This window comes from Spea bombifrons, chromosome 2 (assembly GCF_027358695.1).
Source record: "Spea bombifrons isolate aSpeBom1 chromosome 2, aSpeBom1.2.pri, whole genome shotgun sequence".
In the NCBI taxonomy this organism is placed as follows: domain Eukaryota; kingdom Metazoa; phylum Chordata; class Amphibia; order Anura; family Pelobatidae; genus Spea; species Spea bombifrons.
This window is the reverse complement of record NC_071088.1, coordinates 92,182,668-92,201,579: the sequence shown is the minus strand read 5'-3', so window position 1 is coordinate 92,201,579 and position 18,912 is coordinate 92,182,668. Positions and strand designations below refer to the sequence as shown.

Sequence of the window (18,912 nt, the reverse complement as noted above, 5' to 3'; positions counted from 1 at the left end):
ATAAAAATAGTATAAAAAAGTACTTTGTAATATTTTGTTTCATTATATATTTTTTTATTTTTTTTATAGCATCTTTGACATAAAAGAAATGAGCAGCATTTACAGTATATGTTAACCTTTATGAAGCATGTTGCCAGAGTTCATACATTGATTTCAAAGGGATGATTATAAAAGATAATTGGAACTAAACTCCTGAAAAGGTGTCACATTCAGCAGTTTAATGGTTTCTATGGTGATTTTTTTTTACTTACAATTGTTCCGTTACCTTGATTAATATGACTCATTGTCTCTAATTCAGATACAGTAAAAAACATATTTCTTATTTTTTAAATATTGCTTTTATAATAAATAATAAAGAACCAATAAGGTGCACAAAGTGCAGTAATTACTGTTAAAATGTTATCATATTAATTTCCCCGGAACTTCCCATGTCTGGTCCCAGGAGCTCACGCTCTCCTGGCAGGAATGTGGCGTGGCTACACATAGTGATGAGGCAGCCCCAAATAAAAGTGGGTTCTACTTAAAAACCTGGATGAGAGCCGAGGAATATGGGAGCTGCCCAAATTCTGCTCCTCTGCTTGTAAACACGCTGGCCTGGAAGCCCTCATGTATAGATATACTGATATCAAGGACATGTGCATAGTAGAATATTAGGATTTATCTGTTAAGAATAAATGGTTCTGAATACTAGGTGTAATAGTGCCAAATTATTTTATTATGTCTTTTGGGGGATTTGTATATCAATCTTCTATATTCCTCCACATCCCCGCAGACATAACCAAGAGGGAACTTCCGCCAAAATTACATCTTTTTGATTCTACAATTTTCATCGGGTTATGTCTGCGGAAATGCGGATGAAGATAGCAGATTGAAGATAGAGAGAAGATAGAAGGGAAGTGGTCGGCAGGGAGGCATTTAGAGCTTGAGAGAGAGAGTGAATGAGTGTGAGTGAATGTGGGCCCACGAGCTTCGGATGAAAATTCTGAGCTTTTTGCTTTGTTTTCGCCCAGTTCGTACAAATCCAAATGCACAAATCTAGAGTGATATAGAAGGAAATTGTGAGTACTGCAGGAACATGAGAGAGAATGGTCACCATGTAGAATCATATTAATTATAATTACACATTAGTACTGAACAAGTGGGTTGAAGGACAGTTGTGTCTAAAAGATTGGAAAAGTATATAATACATGCTGTAACTGTATATACACTATATCAGCCAAGGAATCATGTGTTAACCTAATTGTGTAATGTCTGCAATAGTATCTAAATCGTCTGACTGTAGAAAATCCTATAGGTTAAGGACAATAACACAAAGGAAATATACATTATTGTCCACAGAAGAATCCAGATAAAGTCATGGCTTGTCCATCCAATACATAAATGAATATATGGACAAATATTCTGTTTAACAAGGAAACTATAAAGGTGTGGATGAGAAACATATTAATCTTTTTGGGAAAACTATTACTATTGCAGCAGAAGTAAATTTCCAGAAACACAATTCTAGCAGACATACCTGGGAACCCACAGATTGCCCATTAATCCCAGTACTTTTAATCTAATGGTCTCAGGGACATTTGGCAGATATTAAAGGCTAAAAATGTAATGGGCCTATTTCATATGTGATGGCACTAATGCCTTCTGTTTTGTGACTTAAGTAATAATATGTCAAGTGTGAAGTACCTACACTTCTACTGATGAGAACCCATCAGGGTTTCCATGGGAAACTGCTTACTATATAGTAAATACTTGGAATCATCGTATTAGTCAACTCATTTAGAAAGTTCTTAAAGAAGTGAAGGTCTTTGGGAATGATGTTGTGGATAAAGAATATATATGAGGTTGGCTTAATTGCTTTGAATGCCAAATGGGTGAGGAAAAAGTTTTTCAAACAGAGCTGTGTATTAATTACAAATAGTATGAACCAACCTCAAACATTTGCCATGTACCACTTCTTGCAAAATATTTTTTTCCCCAGTGTGACTATAAACTACACTCCTCTTTGACATAATTCATCACTTAAACACAACATAACTTCTGCGGAACAATCTCCTGTGTAAAAAAAAATAAAACTAATTTGGTAACTGTTACTGTTCTTTCATGTCAGAATGATTTATATGAGTCTGGAATCTGGCCCTGTGCCTGGCTAATGTTATGATAATGCAACTGATAGTAAGTACAAGTATGTAGCTTTTTTGTTTCCAGATTTTAATATGAATGACATTTTGAACATTTAATACTGTTAGCAGGATTGTTTTAAAATGATCAATTAAATCTCCTTGTTAATATTTTTCATAAAGCATTATGGATGTAGTTTTCCCTACATTCATGTTTTATGCTAGTACCCATTACTCATGATCCTCTGGCACGCTTCAATACATAAGGCCCTCCATAACATCGCTCCTCCATACTTTTCTGCCTTCATTAACAAATACTCCCCTACTCGATCTTTACATTCTTCCCATGGGCTAAGGCTCTCCTCCTCACTTCACCTCTACCTTTTCCCGCCTACAAGAGTTCACTTGTGCTTCCCCATACCTCTGGAACCTACTTCCACCGAACCGAATCAGCTTTCAGCCTCCATCCCAACATTCAAGAAAAGTCTTCTACAGAGAGGCATACCATCTTAGTTGGTAGAACTTCCCTGTCACTGATACAACCACCACACTACCTCTAACAAATGGTTAGAGATTCTGTTACTTATGTTTGTCCTCACCTCTCCGCCTAATGTATTGGTTTGTCTTAGTCTGTCAATTCTAGTCTTGTCAAACTCCTTACATATGTATATTGTAAGAAGCGTTGCAAAAATTGTTCATGCTATATAAATAAAAGATAATAATAATAATTTTCCTTGTAACCTAGAAGCCTCCTGGAGTTCAGAACATTGCCCAGCAATGACATGACAGTACATGACAGGCAATGCAGCATCTAATGTAGTCATGTAAATATGGAGGCCATATATCCAATGTCCTATAGGGAAGCTATGTGTTGGTGAAAAGGCCCCAGAATTTGTCACTTTTGTGGCAATACATACACTATATGGACAAAAGTATTGGTACACCTGACCATTACACCAACACAGACTTTTATGACATAGCATTCTAAATACATAGACATTCATATGAAGCTGGTACCTCCTTTGCAGCTATAAACACTTTAAATCTTCTGGGAAGGCCTTCTGCAATAAAAAATCCCTGAAATAATACATTAAATTAAAAAAATAAACAATAAAGTGAGCTAAGTGATGTTATTGTGGCATTACTGGCCTAGGAGGACCTCTAACCATACTGCACTAATAACAGTGCAAAACATCTTTTTAAAAATACGAAAAATAAAATAAAAAATAAATCATAAAAAAGATAGTAATAATAAAAAAGAAAAAACCCTTACATCCCATTGCCCTAGCACAGCATCTAAAAGGTATAACCCCCCTGCCCCTGTTCATGACCCCCAAACCCATTAAGCCATAAGTATAAAAAATACTACCCGATAGTATACTATATGTAAGGGATGGATATGGCCCTCTAGAGAAAAAAACAAAACTAAGGATGTGGGGTATTTCCATAATCAGGAGATGCAGCTAAACAATTTTGGCTGGGTTTCTCTGCCGTAACACATATCCTGTGCAAAAAAATCTAAGCAACACAAAAGTGTTGGTGAAAAAAACCTTTGACAGTGATTGGGAAAGTATGGAAATTCTGTATAAATAAGGGTTTTCTGAATTGATACATTTGGAGGGGATTTTCCATCACTTTACCTAATTTTGTGAGGATTCAGAGGGAAAACTATATAAAAAATTAGGGTTTTTTTCTAATTTTCGCTAGTTTTTACTAAATTACTCATCCTAAATTTTCAGCTAATTATCTAATTATGGTATCAAAAGAATGCCCTCTCTCCATGAAAAAAACAATATATAGTTTACATGGGTACACAATTAGAAGGAAAGGGGACTAATCGCTGAACCAACATACCGCAAAAAGGGCAAAATTGCTTGAGGTACCAAAGACCACTGGTACTGAATGGGTTAAACACTGGGTCTTCACTTTTTCCTTTGGCTTTGGTAATTGTAACTTCTAGTGGAGAACCTGTAGGATTCATGGTACCAGACCTGGCTTGTTTTAGTGACCTCACACTCCTGATCCATGGTACCAGACCTGGCTACTCTCAGTGACCAGCCTATCTCATTCTTCTTACCAGAACCAGCAAAATCCAGTACATGTTCCTGGCCCTTTTTGATTTCCCTAGTCCACGAGTTGCTTCCTTTTTTTTTTACCTCATATCATGCAGTCTCTTGCAGTCCCGTGTATGCAAGTGAGTTGATAAAAGTTGAAACAAACTTAAGTCTTAGCATTCATTAGCTTAGTTTCAAGTAAATCTTACTCAAATATTGAAATGTGCCTGTCAATCCCCTTACAAGAAAAAATAGAAGAGATCACTTGCAACACCCTAGGTGGGTGGCAGTAAGTGCTTCTTCCTCATGGGGTGAAGGTTAATTCATTCATTCCTATTCATTCCTAATTCATTCCTTTATGCCTTAACCCACCGCTATGCATTGGGGGAAAACAAAACTGCATCCAGATTATTAATTACTACTTTTAACAAGGAAGTTACCGAGCATATAAAAGTAAAACAAAGTGTATTCAATTATGTCTTTTGTAGAAATGCTTTGAGACACACAAGATCACATGAAACGTCATAAACATTGATGTATGAAGAGTTATAAAGAATCTGTGTCAGTCAACACAAACAAAATTATCTTGTTGAAACCACAAATAGTGGCAGTGGGCATCTGAGAAGTTTTTTACACTTTTCCTCCCGTAAGGTAACCATTTGGGGTCCCAAATAGAAAGGATGACAAACAACTTCTCATATGAGAGAACTGTTTTAAATGTACCAGGAATTCAATGTGCATTGTACCATATGTTTCTATTTTTTGTGTATCTGTTCTTTTAATGTCAACTGGTAATGAATTGGTTAATCTATTTTAGCTAAAATGGCAGCTGTTCCCCAATAATTATCCTTTAAGAAAAATCAATTATAAACACTTTTTTCCAAAGCAACTCATATGACATAAATGAATAGAATATCAAATAGATGTGGCTGTGGATGTCAGCCTGAGTGTATGTTCCTAAAAATAAATTGGTCAAAAAGTTAAAGGTGTAATGTTGAGTAATGAGACTGTTCTAAAAGCTTTAAAAGTATCTGTCAAGTTTAATAAATGTGATGGCTGATGCTTACTCTAAAAATAAATACACATGCAATAAAGTATATAGTTTCATGAAGCTATGTCAAAAATAATACAACAAAACCTGTATAATACATAAACTCTACATAATACAATAATATAGTAGAAAATAATAAATACAATCCAGTTTATTTTAGCTACCTTTTAGATTATATATATTTTTTTTAAATTAAACTAGCATTCCAAAGAAAACATGCTTAAATTGATTTGAACATCTTGCTAGGTCCCTATGTATACATTAGGTTTGAGGGGCTGGCAAGATAGGAAGTTTGGAGAGAAAAAAAAAGCAAGATAGAGGACACACTTAAAAAATTATGGATGTGGTTACATAAATGAAAATGATCATCGAGATAGAGAATAGATCTGCTTCTTAGCCACCCGATTAGGTGTTGTGGATTTTTTTTCATTTGGTCTACATTTGAATACATTTTATATGACCTTGGGGATATTATGGTATGGAATCTGCTCTATAAATAAAATGTAATGTTATACATGGTCATAGCTCTCCGATAGACTATCTTTCTCAAAGGGTGGCTACTTTATACTATGACTGCTGTTGACTCATATATTTATTAATACTTATGTTGACTAAGTAGTCTTGTGCTCCAAGTTCACTTATTTGATCAGGTTTATTATGTATGGTTTGAACCAAGATACATTTATGCACACTGACAAATACAGACAAATGTGTGGGTGCTACAGAAAACATATGGTTTCTTCTTTGTATTACATTTTCTTATCTGTAGAAATTGTCAAGGTATGTAATATCTAGTCTTCTAGAAATTGACACAAATATGACAAACGTTACTTGACTGCCAGTTTCTTGACCTTGTAATCTTCTGCAGTCATATTACAACAATGCATTTCATTATTTGGTCCTGTGAACAAATGGTTAGAAGAAAGTGTATGTTTCAAAGCAAAAGCATATATTCATATATATGTTATGAAAGCGAATGACTACTACATGGTGTCTTTAGAAAGTTGATTTATGCATTAAGCCTCAGAGCTATGAACAATGGTTACTCAGTAGATATGTTTTTGGTTCTAATCAGATGGTATACTTAATTCAATAGTTTGCATAAAGTATTATATTTTAATTGAAGACAAGCAATTCTCTGATCCCGAAGATTCCAGAGTTTGGGAGACTAGGAAGTTTTAGGAGCTGTAGTGTTCCAATACAGGTATCGACATTCACAGCTCTGTTTGAAAGACTACAACTCCCAGAACATTCCATTATTTCGCATTCAGTTCTATAGGTCTCTTCTAATTGGTACCTGTGTGAAAGAAATGGATTAAAAGTCCTTCTTTTATTGATGTGCTTGATACGCATTAGCAAAGATGGTAATCAAGTATCATAGACCAAAGAAATAAAAAAGAAACCTGCACTACAAATGCAATACGTTTAAAAGTAACTAAACTAATGCTTTAAAGCAATGGAGATTTATTTTCTAATAAAGAAACCTACACGAATCAATAGAACCTTTTAGACATGTATAGTTTTTTGCAAAACATATCACTTATGGATATTGCACTCCCCATTCCCTGATGCTTGCCAGCATGTACCCTACCTTTTCATCCTACTCATTTCTGATTTTGAGTATTTTTCATTTCTTTAGTTACAGGTGCCACAGTAAAACCAATTTTAATAGGTTTTACTCAGGGGAGATGCATTTTAGATGGAGTATATTTTTCCAGGATTTAGATACTTATCTGTGAATCATTTATGCTATAAGTCTAAATTTTAAAGCATTTACTCCATACAGTTAACAAAAAATGACTTTCACCCGTCTTCCCTTTACTTTTTATGAATGTATGTATAAATATTTCCCTCTCTCCCTCTAAATCTTTACACATTTTCCATCTTTTCGTAACTCATACAATAATTTATTCAATAATGTATTCCTTGTTTGTCCTATTGCAAAGCAGGACTTGATGTTTCCTTAGGCATTATGTAAAATATTCAAATAGGTAAATACATTAAAAAACAGAATATTTGCAAGATAAAATCATGCATAGTGCAAGACTATATGTTAAGCAGGGATGTACCTAGAGCATTTGGCACCTGGGGCGGATCCTGTATGTGGCACCCCCCCCCACACACACACACACACTTTAAAACCGCGTAGCTTCTATCATTAGGCAAACATTGACGGGGGTACAGCATAACCGCTATCATTATATACTGAGGCAAACATTGACGGTGGTACAGCATAACTGTTATCATTATATACTGAGGCAGACATTGATGGGGTACAGCATAACTGTTATCATTATATACTGAGGCAAACATTGACGGCGGTAAAGGATAACTGTTATCATTATATACATTGGCATATATTGACAGTGGTACAGGATAACTGTTATCATTAAATACTGAGGCACGCACTGACGGTGGTACAGCATAACAGCTATCACTATATACTGAGGCAAACATTGACAGTGGTACAGCATAACTGTTATCGTTATATACTGAGGCCCGCACTGACGGTGGTACAGCATAACACCTATTACTAAATACTGAGGCAAACATTGATGAGGGTACAGCGTGACACCTATCACTATATACTGAGGCTTGCACTGACGGTGGTACAGCATAGCACCTATCACTATATACTGAGGCACACATTCACGGTGGTACAGTCTAATCCCTATCACTATACATTGAGCCAGACATTGACAATAATGCAGCTTAACCCTATATCACTATATACTAAGCGAAACATTCATGTGGTGTAGGTCTACCACTTCAGTGTCTGGCTTAGTATATAGTAGGAATGCACTGAAATTAAAATTCTGGACCCAAACCGAAAATTCAGCATTCACTTGGCCGAACCCACCCCCCACTATTAAAAACAAAAACAAAAAAAAAACCCCACACTTTTACTAACCCCTTAATGACAAGACAGTTTCTTACTTGTAGTACATTTTGGGACAAAGGCTCGTTTAACATTTTTTAGTGTTGCTGTTTAGCTGTAATTTTCTTCTTTCTCATTTTGTGCACCCACACACTTATATATTGTTTTTTTTTAGGACAAACAGGGCTTTCTTTAGATACCATTATTTTTATCATATCTTCTAATTTATTAGAAAAAAATGATAAAATATGGTGATTTTTTGTTAAAAAATGACTTTCTCACTTTTCTTTGACAAATCTTTTACTCATCTGCAAAAACTAAAGAAAAAACCTGCTAAATAGATTCTACTATTTGTCCTGAGTTTAGAAATACCCAATATTTTTATGGGTTTTTTTTTTGCCTTTTTCTGCACATTATGAGGCAAGTACCAGTAGTGTTTTGCTATTTCAAAACCATTTTTTCCCCATTTTTGCTATTTTGGGTATCCTTGAAGCCGGCCAATGCAATTTACCCCCTCAAACCATATATTTTTGAAAACAAGACAACCCAGGGTTTTTTCAAATGCTTGTACTTTAACCCTTTCCATGCACTCATTCTACCACCAGCCTTTGTCAAACTTTATTGTAGTAAAAAAAATTGTATTTTTTTCACACACACGTTGTACTTCAGGTATGAATGTACCACTTCTGGTATTACTCCAGTAATACCCCACATGCATGAGTTTATTGGGTTATTTGGGAGGTAAAGGCCACCTTTGTGAGGTGTGTATTTTACCTGCATTCATCCTGCAGGAGGAGCTCGAGAGTTCTGTGAATTAATTTTTCAGTTGTGAGAGGCGGCAATCTTCAGAGCAATCACAAGGCTATCGGGGTAGGGGGGTGGTGTTGCTACATGCCTCGATATTGAGGCATGTCGGCAACACCGATTATGCTTAGGAAAAGATTGCCAATCGCTTCCTAAGCTGTTTTAGCCGTCCCATTTTTGGGGGGCCCTTCCTCCCCGGGTCCACGGTCAGCAGCCGATAGTGTGGAAACCGCTGCGATCGCGGCGATGCAGCTGTTTAACAGCAGCCCGTATATATATGCATTGCATCGCAAGCCCGTACATGTACAATCACACCTTTCCTCTGTCACTGTCACTTTTCCTCTTCGTTCTTCCTCTTGGCTCTTCTTCTTCTGTGTCCTTCTGGTGCAGTGAGCTCGGATGGTGGTGGGCGCGGCTTCAGTGTTGTGCGCCGGGATATGACATCAAATCCCGACACACAGAATCAGTTGCCGCGTGCATGGCAAGGGAGCAGAATCGGAGGTCTGCATTAACAGACCTCCCGCTCCCTTGATTGTTTTTCAGCTGGTTGGAGGGAGATCCTTGATCTCCCCAACAGAGCCTGCTCCTCTAGCGGCAGACATTACTGTCCTTCTCTGGAGGGTTGTGAGCGTGGTGGCATCCCCCTGATGAGCGGCACCCCTCCCCCCGCTAGGTACGCTACTGATGTTAAGTCTCTATGAGCTTCAGGTGAGGATTAAGACAGGTGTCCGAGAGAAGAGTGTTAATCTATGTGATAAGGATACTAAAACTGCATGTTTTCATTGATGCACCTTTGTCATTGTTATGTCTTTACTATCTGTTTTGTCACTTACCCAGTGGAGTAGAGCTTGATGTGTTCCGGTGAATTGTTTCATTGTTATTATTCGTTATGTCATTAACCAGACATTTTGGTATCACATTTAAATAACAGTATTGTAATCCAATCAATCCTTGATTGATTCTATTCCCTCTGTTCTTCCTGTTGTGTATGCATAAAAACTCTTTAAAACCACAATAAAGTAGTTCAAATATTTGTGTCTCCTTTCTTGGGTGTGATAAGTCTTCCAATATCTGTAGGTCTGCCCCACAAAGTTTGATCACTCATATTGACTGTTGCGGCCCTGCAAGGCTTACTCCAGGACCTGGAACCGGAGGCATCATTATACTTGGTTTCCACGGAGCCTTGTTTTGTGACTGCGAGCAGTAGCCCCCTTCACCCTCTAGGAAGTCTCATACCCTGGAACTGTGCTTGGGCCATTGCCCTGGGTAGTGCAGTGCCGAGTCAAAATACACCACTGAATACATGTTATATGTATAACAATACTGTCTTCCATGTTTTAACACATATGTAAAAAAAGTTAACATACAAGTTATCCATGATTGTACCTGTTACAAAAATGATGTGTAAAAGAGCAATATTTAGGTAAAAGTAACAGAACAGACTAAACATAATATGTTTGAAAAAAGAACAATCTTGGTTACATTTTTGCAACATCTCTTTTCTTATCTGAACAAAGTTAGTGAAGCCCACCTGCTATGGCTACCTGACCTTCATCTGAAATTGCAGGGTTTTTTTTGCAGCTATCACAGAAAAGCCAAGTTAGGTGTTATTTTTTAACTTCTATGGGCTAAAAAAAGATACAACACTCTATGGAATTTTGAATGATGCCATTTCTCTTTTGTTGCTCTCAAAAAATCAACCGCTAGATATTAAAGGCTGGGACTGCAACGTTGTTGCTGGGCACTTTGGAAAGGTGGTAAATACAGCAATTTAGCATCATTCAAGTTTAATCAAGCTTTTTATACTAAAGAAATTGTATTTATATTTACTGACAGCGTACTTTCTATTGAGTAGTATTTATCATGGATAGTATTTTTGGAAAAAAATATAAAGGAAAGTAAATATGTTGCATATTATAGTTATATCATATATAGATGTAGTATATATCATAAACATGGAACACATGGCATTATATGGCTAGATAAGGTCCATATATTAAACAAAATGGATCCCAACCAAGCAAACGCTTACCAATGTATATCTGCCTTATTTATGTTTCCCCTTGCGAACTTTATCTTTCACAATTACTTTATTCTTATTACACTTCACTAAGACAGAAAATCTATTCTAATAATGAGCTGAAAAGTCTGCAACAAAGACAAGTGAAATCTGCTAAAATACAATGCTAATTGCTAATAAGACATGACAGAGATGAAAAGCATTAGTGGATGTATTTGATGTCCAGGGAGCATTTCATCCAAATACTTATATTCTAATTAGCTACTTTAAGGATTAAGAACATAGACACAAAACCGTTGGGTGAATGTAGAAACAGATTGTAGGAGCATAATATTTGTCTATTAGTAACATATAAAAATAACATTAACTGTGACAGCAAAGCCCTAGGGTGAAGGAATTGAGCTCAGGTGTTTCATAAGGGGACAGCAGGACCAGCTGGCTGATTGGTGGGTAAAGGCTAGGGACACCCCTGCTGGTGTGGGAGTGAAGGGGCATATAAGAAAGCAACTCTCTACCCTGAGCCATATTCTAGGTTTCATTTGGGACAGCTTTAACTCCTTCCCACCCTCTTAATTTTCAGCTGTGGTTGGTTATTGAGCTGGCATGGAGCATTATGATTAAATAAGTGGTCAAAAAATGTTTAGGTGTATTTTTAAAAACAATTCAAGGAATTGCATTAAAATAGCCTTTTCTGGTTATAACGTGTTTTTCGCACATGGTTGTCACGTCACGTGCAGTATGTGTTTTTTGTGGAGGTGGGACACAAAGGGGCTGACATTGATGCTACCTCTGTTATAAGCCACACATCATGCAGGTTTGCTTTTCCATAAGGCACATAATGTGCTAATGCCCAGTTGACTGGTGCTGGACATCTCTTCCCACTTACCCATTTCTACACCAGCGCTTATCCAGGTGGCTTCCATGAGCATGTTATTTATCAGCCTCTGTTCTTGAAGTGCCAGGGCTAGTTTTACTGTTTCTGTCCTGTACTAATATCCTAGATTTATATTTTTAGAGACCATGACTGTTCTGGATTCATCATTTCTGCATGCCCAGTTGGGCATCAGCCTTTTTTACTCAATCATTAATATACCTAATGCTATTGTTAAGCTTAGGTTTTATGTGGCATAACTTGTTTTTTTAATAACAGGACACAAGTGTACATACAAAGCTAGTTGAATAGTGTAAGAATAATAAGCAAAGCATCATTTGAAGCAAACATTAACATTTGCTAAGAAAAACGACACATTACCAGAGATGACTGTTAGCCGCTAATGTAATGCATAGCCTTACATGCTGTGCAGAATATCCATGGTACTGGGAGTCCACAAAAACAGTATAAATGTCAATCCCAGCTATACTATTAAAACACATCCTAGAGTCTGCCAACAGACCATTTCTGCTCTTTTTCAACAAGCATTAGAATAAAGGATATATTGCATATGCATTTTTTTTTTCAAAAATACACATGCAACTTGTCAACCTGGTGTGTCAGACTAATGAGTTTTAACATCATTATTTGACCATAGATTACCCACAAAAAAGCAGTGTATTCATTGAAACAACAGATGTTCTATATGGCCTTAAAAGAATGGTTTCTATTAAAATTGTTATGAGCCACTAAATATATTTGCCAGTTTTTACTCTTGTGCTCTCCAAACGGTTTAATTTGTGATGCATAAAATGGAGAAGTATGAATATGGTGAACAGTCAGTTATATAATCTCTCAATTACATATATCAGTTTTTGGCAGCCAAATTGTCAACAACACAATCCCATGTAAAGAACGCACAGTAAAACATTTAGAGGGAATCAGTTGAATAAGATGTTCTACTCACTTTTGAATGCATTCAATCAGTGTTGGAATGAGACGAGTCTGCACTTGTAATGCAGTGTCACAAAACATGACTCCACTGAGCACCCACCACATGGCTAGAGTAGCCAGCACAGTATAGCTACTGATACATGATTATCCATTAGCTCAATGCCATCCCCAAATCTGGAGCCCATTAGGTATATGCCTACAGTGCCTGATAGATTATTCTGTCATTGTATTCATGAGTGAAGAGCACAAGGCTAATACTTAATTCCTTTCCCATTTTCCCATTCCCAGAGGTGCACATATGTGCCTATTTTTAGAAGCAATTCTCTTGTTATATTTTTCATATCACTTTATTGTTTTAGGTTGTTAATCCTTAATATTCGGTGCTGAAAATGTTCCTTTTTGTTTAAATTAAAAAGCAATAAAGCAGATGCACATCTTTATATATTATGTCCTTCTGTAAAAACTGGTTGCAGACATTTTTCGATGTATCCACCACCCCTGCCTGGCATCTTCTATGAAGATGGTTAAACAAAAAAAAAAAAATGATTTCACTTTTTTCCACTCCAAAGGCAATTCCACCTGGTCTTGTTCAAATGCTGGCTTGCCTGGGTTGCGTCTCCATTGAAACCAGCCTATTTTTATTGGAGAAGTTTATGAAAACCAAGTTCCAATTTCAAGTGGGGTAAAGCACATCGCAACTAAACTCTGGAGCTGTGAAAACCTGTTCTCTGGGGTGGTATATCTCACTTCACTATCTGTCTGACACCTGGGTTTGGGAGATGTCTGGAGAATGCTACCTACAGGAACGCATAATACCTACTATAACGTTTAGTGGAGGAGGGATAATGGTCTGGGGCTGTTTTTCAGGGCTTGGACTAGGCCCCCTAGTTCCAATTAAGGGTAATATTAATGTTTTAAGTATACAAAGACATTTTAGACTATTGCATGCTTCCAACTTTGGCACCAGTTTTTGGGGAAGGCCCTTTCCTGTTCCTGTATGACTGTGCCCCTGTGCACAAAACAACATTCACAAAGACTGTGTTAGAACCCTAATCTTCACCCAACTACACACGTTTGGGATGAATTGGAACGCCAATTACAAGCCAAGCGTTCTTAGCCTGACCTCACAAATATTCTTTTGGCTCAATGGACACAAATTCCAACAGACATACCCCAAATATTAGCAAAATATTAAGCAGATAATGTAGCTGCTTGTATCCAGCAGGTGGCCGTGTACACGTAATTCATTGTCTGCAGACCTTAAAGTGCTAGGGCAGATTTTAATTCTCAGTTCGTTCCTAAGTACACTTCTACCAACATCTTCTAGCACTAATTTTGCATCACTATTTATTATGTTGGTCCATAAAGTATGAAATGAGATAGAGAGTAAATAAATAAAAAATACATTTCAACAGTGGTGCACAGAAGCAAAATGCTGTTTTTTAGCATCACATTAAAAGGGCTAATACAGATTTAGAGCTTAATATACCAAGGTATATAGTGCATTTGTTTAAAAGAACTTTAGGCTCTACACATTTCTGTTCTGAATTAACTAAGTTTGGTATTTTGGAATATTTTTTTAAAATGCCAGTATTCTGAGGTTATTGTAAAGTTCACTCGCAACGTGAAGGAGGACCAGTGCAACTTGTCTTCTTTGAGAGTGCTGAGATGTAATTGCTGTCAAATACAAAGCCAGTGACAGATTTACAATATGTGAGTTTAAAGCTGCTTCACATAACACTACTAGGAAGACTGCATTTACTTTTAATAAAGGTCTATATGCTTATTAAATGGCATTTGATTTTATATAGTAAACTCATGTGACTGACAACAATGGCAGCCTTCATGTCGGCGGCTAAAACAAAATGAGATAACATTAGGGTTTTTTGTCAAGGCTGATATAGTAGGGGACCGCAGGACTGCTGAAAGGTAAGTACAAGGGGGGGGCAGGGGGGGGTAGATAAGGGGAGGGCGGTATTTTAAAATTCGCCCCAGATGGCCTGTGGCACTTACTTTGCAATGCATTGGACGGGCAGTCTAGTCCACTGCCTTGTAGGTGCCCCCAAGCAGATCTGCTGGAGGAGCAGGGCCGATTTGGGAAATCGTGGATCTCTCCCCAACCCGTCCTCACTGCTCCTTTTCAACTCTACCAACACTAGTGTAATGGATCTCGGTACCCCAAATGGGTATCTCCGCTAAAGTCGCCTTCCACCGCTACTCCGACTGCTGAACCTCAGCTTATTATTGGCCACTCTGCAGCCCTCCCCTCAAGAAACATCAGCCAAGACTAGATGTTTCAGGGTAAAATCAAGAACTCAGTTTAATGGGAAACACACTGGTGTTTAAAACAGTAAAAGGGGATAATTTACATACAATAGTAACAGCAAAACACACATAGTTCTTAATCAGACTCTCCTTTGCACACGGATCAGTATTGCCACTTAGCCCAGTAGGGGGTTTCTATTGTAGCCTGTGGGGAAGATGGTAAACATTGGAGGTTCCCTGACTTCTGGCCGAAACCGGCTAGATATCAGATCTTGGTGCAAATACTGGCCATAGAGGTCTCTGTCCTGTAAGTTCCGACCTGATGGAGAATAACGCATCAAACATAAAACTCCTTCCCAAAATAAGCCACCTCAAATATGTGTCTGAGCACCACAGTTTTTAGAGTCTCTGGGAAAGGTGGTACTCTCTACCAGGGCAAAGAAGAATCTCAATCTCAACAGAACCCCTTCCAAGGTCAGGGCCCAAAGTCTTTAGGGAGGAGGCTGGCTCTCAGGCCCCTCCACTAGTCTAGGGCACAGAGGCTTCCATGACATTTCTTTTACTTAAAACATAGACTAACCAGGTACCAGACTTCCACCTGGTCTGGACCTGAGTTAATCGGATGGAAAACTCCAAAACTCTCCTCCATCTTTGCTATCTGCCACAGCCTCTGGGGAGTGATCCCACCTGCATCACCTCCCTGGTACTCATGCTGCCGCTAGGAAGATGGACCAGCTGCACCATCTTCCAGGCACTCACTTGTCTGCATCCCCTCCTGGGGACTCTTTCTGCTGCTGGGGAGAGATACCACCCTGTCCTTTCCCGGGTAAATACTGGACCACTGTGGACGCCACATCCTATCCCTGGTATTCAATCTGCCGTGGGGAAGAAAGACTGCCCCGTTCCTCTCCCTGGTGCACTGGGGAGTGATGTCACCTGCACCCCCTCCCTGGTACTCACACTGCTTCTGGGAAGATGGGCTGGCTGCACCACCTCCTGGGCACTCACTCAGCAGCTGGCTGTATCTCCCTGACACTCCTGATGCTGGGGAGATGGCAGGGTGCCTTGAGTCCACATGCCAGGGGATTGTGGATCTGGCCTTGCTACCCAGCATCCCTGTGGTCCAGGTGTGGAAACCACAGTCCCATCCACATCGCCCGGGCCAACATCCTTATGTATTAAGTCCATTAGATCCACAGACTTGGAAACAAGTAAAGGACTGATTTCAAATAGTTCTAATCCATCTCGAGGTACCATTTCTGGTAGATCAGCCTTATTGTAATCTTATTTGAGCAAGGCCCTCCTCACCTGTTGTCTCTGTAAGTCAGTTTGTTATGTTACATACTACTTGTTATGTCCTGCCTATCCATTGTACATCGCTATGGAATTTGATGGCGCTGTATAAAACAATAAATAATAATAATCAGGTTGGACTCAAGGATCAGTGTTTCTGATGGCTGTAACATCTCTTGTAGCTCGGCTAGAATGTCACAGAATCGATAACCCTCGGCACTGCCAAAGTTACTTTTCTCTTTAAAAGCCTTTCATAAAAAATGTGGGCCGCCGAATGCCTTGTGTTCTGAGGAATAGTGGCTCGATACAGATCCTCAAGCTCGATACAGATCCTCAAGCAAAACCTCCCTTTGCACCAAACATTTCAGTTCATTTGGGCATTTGCTATCAGAGCCAGTTTTCGTGAGGTGGGTAAGAAGCCGGGAGTACCTTCCTTGGCATGGAATAGACAATGTTTTATAGTAATATGTTTCAATGAACATATTTAAATCAAATTGCTTCATTTTAAGTTTTGAAAACAGAAGGTTTTCTCTTTTTGTGTAGCCTAAAGCACAATGTAGCATTTATGTTAATTTATATTTTTAGGATAGAACAATTTCAACATAAAAACAATGTAGCTAAGCCCAATGTATAATATATAATATAATTAAAGTATTTGTTGTGATACATTCCTTATACCCATTTCATAATCCTGGACTATGCACAGTATAACAATTGTCTTCATGTTGGATACACAATAATTGTTCTGCTTTGATCTTAAACAACTGGTAATAAAATTATGCAAACATAAAATGAAAAGAAGATTGTTTGAAGTATATGATGGCTTTCCTATATTGTGAGTTTTATGCATCATATATATTGTATATTGTATGCTCGTTTAAAAGCTTAAAACCATTACCATATACTGTCTTTTTTATTTTAAGGCTAAATATGTCACGTATAGCGTACAACCATAGGAAAGTTCTAATTCATGTGGCTAATGGTACAATTTATCAGTGTAAATGTATAGCTTATATTTCCAAGATTCAAATAACCAAAATTTATACTGTAGGCTTGACTACAGGAGTAATATAGGACAAAGTATATAACACACATCTTATAATAAGTGTTCAATATGTATCATATTAACAACATTAACATCTGCATTGTAAATAAATCCCTATTTAATATTAGAATTTAATCCCCCCATTAACCCCTCAGAAGTCTTGAAAAAAAGATGAAGAACAAGAAGATGTATAGGTGGTCGGCAGAAGCGAAAGTGGTCAGCAGAGAATAACGGGAAACATTTAGAGAGAGAGAATGAATGAATGAGAATGAGAGTGTGAGACAGTGAGTGAGAGTTTGAGAGAATGTGAGTGAAAGGGCCTGATTGATTTTTTTGGACGAAAATTCTGAGCTTCATGCTTCGTTTTCGTCCACTTGGTGGACAGGTTCGGCCTTGTTTTCATGGCTTAATGCTAATCGCCAAATTTGCCAAAATTCCCTACATTTGCAATTCATACAAATCTAAATCATAGTAATTATATGTTGAAAATACAAAATGTGTCAAAATAACAGCATATTCAGAGGAAGTTCTATGAGCGAGAATCAAATTAGAGACTTTAGTCAGGCAACGTCAATGAGCAACAGCAGGTCCCTTTTAAAAACAGAATAGCCATTGTGAAGAAACACAAATGTATAGTGCACATATATGTTGCAACATATTCAGCAGTATGTTTAATGTCCCTAAAATATTACATTCTTGCAAACAGTCTATAGTATAAGATGAAAGAATATGGTGGATATATACGTATCTACAAATCATGTTGTAGACATCACTAATTCATAAAAACTGATGATGTTAAGACGATTTTTTGGGGGCAAAGTCATGGCCTCTATCTTCCCGGCTATATTAAGATTAGGTGACAGCCTAAACTTTACCTATATACACTGTATATATATAGACACTATATATAGACCTTTTTTAGGACAAGTTGAACTATTCATAGGTATCTAGTTTAAAGCAAACCAATCACATATCATCCAATATACCCCACTTTAGTAAATCTATCTATGTAGTGGTAAATGTAGATGCAAAGGCAGCCCATGTGGATGACAGTACCAAACTCGTCGGGAGACAGAATGGATTGAAATGCATAATAATTCTTAAGAAACCAAAAATAGAAATAAGAAACTAAATTATTTGTCAAAATAACAAACTTAGGGCACAAACATCCTCAATATAAAATACACAGCTAATGATATTATGATTTTTAGTTAAATCACAGTCCTCAGATGCTGAAGGTTTTTTAATATGGGATTAGAATGGAATAAGAAAAAAATAAAATGGACCATACAGTCGCTTCTCAATGACATTTTGTAAATAAGACAAGACAGCATAACGTTATCAGATTTAATAGATTTAGAAGTAGTATATGGATTGGGAAAACCATATCCATATTTCACTGACCAGTGACAACAATGAGATGAAAGGCTTGACATTTGTGAAAGCTTTAATGAGTTGAGATGATATACTGAAATGATCATGGCTACATGAGGTGGGTAGAGTCAAAAATTACAGCAGAAGGTGGTAAAATATTTTACTGTTCTATATACATAAATGTGT

The 18,912-nt window shown here is 37.5% G+C and overlaps 1 protein-coding gene and 1 long non-coding RNA gene across 2 annotated transcripts in view; both read right to left on the bottom strand.

Moving 5' to 3' along the window:
- GABRG3 (gamma-aminobutyric acid type A receptor subunit gamma3) overlaps nucleotides 1–18,912 on the bottom strand; it is a 223,468-nt gene that overhangs the window by 30,038 nt on the left and 174,518 nt on the right. The window lies entirely within an intron of this gene.
- Nucleotides 4,044–4,513, bottom strand: LOC128473122 (uncharacterized). The gene is made up of 2 exons (XR_008346249.1): nucleotides 4,173–4,513; nucleotides 4,044–4,132 (listed from the first exon to the last, which is right to left on the bottom strand). It is a non-coding gene; the product is annotated as an uncharacterized LOC128473122 (long non-coding RNA).